The sequence below is a fragment of the Vombatus ursinus genome, unplaced genomic scaffold (genome assembly GCF_900497805.2).
Source record: "Vombatus ursinus unplaced genomic scaffold, bare-nosed wombat genome assembly UNPS02014812.1, whole genome shotgun sequence".
Taxonomy (NCBI): Eukaryota; Metazoa; Chordata; class Mammalia; order Diprotodontia; family Vombatidae; genus Vombatus; species Vombatus ursinus.
The window spans coordinates 19,517,589-19,523,793 of record NW_020954590.1 but is presented as its reverse complement, the minus strand read 5'-3'; positions in this window follow the sequence as shown (position 1 = coordinate 19,523,793).

Genomic DNA, 6,205 nt, shown 5'->3' with positions numbered 1-6,205 from the left:
GAGGCCTTAAGAAATACAGCAAAAATTTTTTTTGTAATGGAATTTGAATAATATTTTGTTTTTTCCTAATTACATGTAAAAACAATGTTTAACATTCATTTTAAAAAAAAAAAATTTGAGTTCCAAATTCTCTCTTTCCCTCCCTCCCTGAGATGGTAAGCAATTTGGTATAGGTTAGGCATGTGAAATCATGCAAAATATATTTCTGTTGTGAAAGAAAACACAGACTAAAAAACATGGAAAAAATAAAATGAAAAATAGTATGCCTCAATCTGAATTCAAACTCCATCAGTTCTTTCTCTGGAGGTGGATAGCATTTTTTTTATTGTGAGTCCTTTGGAATTAATTGTCTTAGATCATTGTATTGCTGAGAATAACTAAGTCATTCATAGTTGATCATCACACAATATTGCTGCTACTGTGTACAATGTTCTCCTGGATCAGCTCACTTCACTTTGCATCAGTTCATGTAAGTCTTTCCAGGTTTTTACGAAATCATCCTGCTCATCATTTCTTCTGGTACAATAGTATTCCATTATAATCATATGCCACAGCCTATCTAGCTATTCCCCAACTGATGTGTATCCCCTCAATTTCCAATTCTTTGCCACCACAAAAAGAGCTGTAAAGAACCAATCTAAAAGAAAGAACACAATATGTATAGTCTACCTAAATGAACTTATCTACAACATGACTAATGTGAAAATAGGTTTAATATGAATGTATATATAGAGCATATATCAAATTGCATGCCATCTTGGAGTGGGCAGAGGGGAAGGATGGGGAGAAAATTTGGAACTCAAAATCTTATGGAAGTGAATGTTGAAAACTAAAAATAAATAAATAAATTTTTAAAAAGAAAGAAAATTATCAGCCTGTTTTTAAAATTCCAGACTCAAAAGCGAACCTTGAGAGGATTCATGGTCCTATATGTGGTTCCCAACTGCTTCTTTTTTGTTTGTTTGTTTTAGGCAATTGGGGTTAAGTGACTTGCCCAGGGTCACACAGCTAGTGTCAAGTGTTTGGTCTGAGGTCGGATTTGAATTCAGGTCCTCCTGACTTTAGGGCCAGTGCTCTATCCACTGTGCCACCTATCTGTCCCACACAACTGCTTCTTCCTGCGTGAACGGGTATAATAAGTATTCTACAGGGACATTTCTCTGTACCAGGTCTCTTCTGTTGCCCAAGATTGATGATTCATGCAGGTGTTAAAAGGCATGTGGTTTCATGAATCATGGCCTGGAAGTTGGCAGTTATTTATCGCCTTTTGAAGGCTTCCCTAGGTTATCCATCTACTGAGGAATACATGATTCTCTTCAAACTAAGGCATGCTGGCACTTACGTAAAACTGTTATCCTTATCTCATAAGTGAATGATGGCTCTTTGATGGCCCAAGAAAAACTTATCCTCTCCTTATAGCTGCTGCCATACCCCAAAGCTGTTCCTTCCTCCCCTTCCCCTTTTTCCCCCTCGTCATTTAAGTGTTCAGTCATGTGACCCAGAATAACATTTAAAATGGTAATTAGTACAAATATGAAAACAATCACTTTTTGCCTCTAACCTCCAGTTGTCTGTACCTTAGTCTTAGGTAGCTGTCAGCCTCAGCAATTGTATGTAGTTATCAGGATATCTCTCAGACTCCCCTAACCCCCTTCAATCCAGCACGCGTTTATAAAGTCTGTGCAAGGCAATGGGCTATGTATGTGTGTGTGTGTTTAGGGGTGCTGGTGGATACAAATGTAGCAGATTAGGTTCCATCTGCTTGAGAGGAGCAGTATTCATTGCATGGTTGCATATAATAACGGCCTGGGTGGCTGCAGTATTTTTTTCCTTTTGTCCTTATAAGGAAATCATGAAAACTTTCTTCAGGATAGGAACCAAAAATAGTGGCAAGGAGAAAAGATTGCCAAAGATGTGTCCTATTTTCCCCCTCACTTCATTTATAGTAAGACTCTCTTAAACATATGAGAACAGTCCTGCTGATCCCTTTTGTTAGGCACAATTTGCTTGGAGCAGCTAATGTCTCTTGTGATAGGCTACATTTAAAGGCCCAGAGTCAATGCTAATTTGTATATTTCCATTCATTTTTACACAGCAGTAATTTTCCTTTGTGTCATGCTGTAATGGAAAGAGCCCTGAACTGAGTATGAGAAGCACTGGATTTAAATCCCAACTCTTACACTTTCTGGCTGTGGGACCTTTTCTGATCACTAGTTTCCTCATTTGTAAAATACGTGCAGTATTTATTACCTGTATTACCTACATCACTGGCCTGTTGTGTATTTCAAATGAGATGCTTCAGATGCCAAAAGTGAAAGTGTTTTGTAACCTTGGAGAGCTATATACTTTTGAATTATTAATGCCCTTCGTGATTATGACCATAAAAACAACAAAGCTTAGATTTCCTAGATTATCCTTGATTTTTAAGAATTTCTTTTTGCATTTTATTTTATATCACAATTACTTTCCAATAACACACCCCCAAATCACTCTTTTATGCAAAACCATTCACCAAAACAACCCACCAACAGAGCAACATTTTGTATCCATAGTCTTCCACTTCTTTGTATTGAAGATGGCCATGTGTTCCAGAATCAGCATTTGATCTAAATTCCATTGTATTTTAATGTTTTCATTTACCTTAGGATAGTCAATGTATCTGTTTTCTCCTGGTTCTGCTTTATTCACTCTCCATCAGTACATGCAAGTCTTCCATATATAACAAGTGGCCCCATATACAAATATAGCAGTGGACTGCAGTACTGTCCCTCAGCACCCTGGCCATCCCCCAAAACAAGGGTATTCCAGGCACGGAGCCCAGTGATGTTATCATCCTTTTATGGATTAAGGTAGCAAATATTTGTTTATAGTTTTTTGTGTCTACAAAAAAGTGGTGCTGTGAATATTTTGGTACATATAAGATCATTCTGTCTTTGACCTCCTCAGGATCAAGGCACCAAAGCTTACATATGGTTTAGTAACTTTTCTTGCCTTTTCTAAGTTGTTCTCCAAAAGGGTCAGAATAATTCATAGTTCGACCAAAAATGTTGGATTTCCTTCATATATTAGAAGTCTAGAATTGGAGGGAAACAGGACATCTAATCCAACCCCTGCCTGATGGATGAACCTGCTTTATTACATTGTTAACAAATGGTCATCTAGCCTCTGATTAAATACTTCTAGTGAGAGCAAACTCATTACCTCACAACACAACTGATTACATTTTTTTTGATAACTACCATAATAAGGAGAAAATTCTTCCTTTGCTTGCAACAGTGATTTTTAAGATATTAGCTTAGACATCAGCAACTGAGATTAGTATAGAATTTACCCAGATAATTAGGTGTTGAACCAAGCTGTAAGTTTAATATGATATAATTGTTGGGGAATGGGGAAAGAGTTGGTTCTGCATTTTTGCCATAATTTTGCTATTTCTGCTATCATGTCTTTCAGGCAATGGACAGAGGTCGACCCTGGTATCAAAAATGGGAAAACTGGGAATTTACATTAAGTAGCAGAAAGCAGGAGTAGCTAGGTGGCGCAGTGGATAGAGTGCCAGGCCTGAAGTCAGGAAGATTTATCTTTCTGAGTTCAAATCAAGGTCTCAGGCACTTAGAAGCTGTGTGACCCTGGGCAAGTCACTTACCCTGTTTGCTTCAGTTCCTCATCTGTAAAATGAACTGGAAAAGGAAATGGCAAACCACTCCAGCATCTGACAAGAAAACCCCAAATGGGGTCATGAAGAATGGGACACAACTGAAATGACTGAACAACAGCAAAGGGAAAAAAAAGGGTAGCTGATCAGGGATAATATTTACCTGAAGCCAAATGGCAAAACAGTGATTAGAATAGAAGCTAAGGAGAATGACACAGGAATTAGTTGCTGAGTAAAGTCTGTCTTTCACTCATCAACTTTGCCCTGTGTATGTGCTCACTGGGTCTGATATCCTGTATAGAATTGTGTGTGTGTGTGTGTGTGTGTGTGTGTGTGTGTGTGTGTGTACCAATCAAAATCTATTTCTTGGTTCCATCCGCATTGCCTCAGCCATTCCCTCTATCTATTTATAGCTGTTGCTCAAAAACATATATCAATGTGTCATCATGGGAAATGCTTCAGCCGAGTTTGATAAAAGGTAGTAAAAGTGAGACAGTATGGTGGAGTAGAAAGGTCCTCTGGAATCAGAGGACCAGGGTTCAAATTTTGCCTGATGCTTACTACCCAAGTGACCATGGGCAAGTCAGGACCCAACTTGGCCTCAGTTTTCTCATCTGTCAAATAAGGGAGTTGTTTGAGGTGGTCTTAGAGTCTCTTCTAACTCTAGGTCTGTGATCCTAAGTAATCACAGACACACGTGTTCAGAAAGTAGCAGCCTTGTTTCCCTATTTCCAGTGGGTAGAACCTCACCCTCAGTGGCTCCCATTTCAGGGTTAAAATGAACAGTAAAATTGCAGGTGCTGAAGCAAGAGGGGATGAGTTCAATCTCTTATGCTATCCACACGGCCAACTGGGCTCTGAAATTTTTATTTGACACTTATTGTGACATGAATCCAGGTCCCACCCTGCATTTCTGCACCTATGCTGCTCAGTTGGACTGCACTATTTCTGTTTAGCCACAGTGGAGGGGCTCTGTCTTGCTCTACTGCTCAAACCTGCTTTCTTCTTTTCCAGAAGAATAGGAATCTCCCTTATTAGGCACAGAATCAGAGCAGAAGCAGCCCAGGATGGAAGAGAGATTTTTTCCTATAGCCATCATTTCTGCACCCGTCACATTTAAAGTCCCGTGATCAAAGAAGATTAGGTGTCGTCCCCCATGAGCCCCTGGTAATATTATTTCAGAGCTCACATATGCCCTGCCTTATAAGAGATGTAATCCAGGGACACAGAGGAAGCACACAAGTCATTCTGATGTAGGTTACATTTATATCTCCCCTCCCATACTCCCCACCTCCCACAAACATTCCCCTCCCGCTCCCCATAACTCATTGCCTCACACATACTTTATAAAGACTTGCTGAAGGGGGTTAAGGGAGCCTGAAGGGGATCCTGATGACTACATACAACTGTTAAGACTTATAGCTCTGTAAGACTAGGGCATGTAAGGGTACTGCCAACTGGAGGTTAGAGGCAGAAAGTGATCATACTCATATTTGTGCTAATTACCATTTTAAATGTTACTCTGCTGTTATATGACTGTGAACACTTAAATGATGAAGGGAAAAGGGGGGAACAGGAGAAAGGAACAGCTTAGGGGTGTGGCGAGTACAGGGAGAGGATGTTTCTCTTGGACCATCAAAGAGCCACCATTCACTTAAGAGATAAGGGTAACAGTTTTACCTAAGTGCCAGCATCCCTTAGTCTGAAGAGAATCATGTATTCCCCAGAAGGTAGATAACCTAGGGGAGCCTTCAAAGGATGATAACTGCCAACTTCCAGGCCTTGACTACTCATGAAACCATACACCTTTTAACACTTGGATGAATCACCAACCTTGGGCAAGGGTAGAAAAACGCTTAACATCTAGCTTCATACAATGTAAGCAGGGGTCTGCTTAAGGGAAATTTACAAAAAGCTATCTCTCTGGGAACTGCTGGACTTAAAAATATCATTCAAATCTCTGAGGCACTCAGTTGGTGATCTAGAATGCTTATCAAAGTATGATGGTATGCTCTCATTTATTTAGGAAATTAAAACACAGCTTGCCAAGCAATAGGGAGAGAAGGGGGTTCTGTGCACCCCACCTAGGCATTCGTCAGCATCTCTGTCTCTCCTGTGCCCGATCTTCACGGGGCAGGTGTTTTCTGATATTTAAGTCCTCCTAGCCGAAAGTTGTTTCTGAACTAATGATATTTGCTACCTCTCCTATTTCATTTTTCACATAATAACAAGTATGATAGCTATTTGCCTTTTGTTGTATCCCTAGCACTTTGCATAGGGACTGGTACATGATAAGAACTGGCTGACTATTTGTATATATGTCTCATTTCCCCCCAGTAGACAGCAAGCTCCGTAAAGGTCCTTTGTCTTGTTCTTTTTAGCTCTTCCAATCCTGCCCGTGCCATCTTCAGCTGCCTAGTATGGCACCTTACACACAATGAACTCTCAATAAATATTTACTGAATAGATGAGGGAAGAAAGCATACATAAATGTAGCTGTAAGACAGACTTTCTTTCCCCTCTAGAGGAGAATGTCAATTTAAGATATTA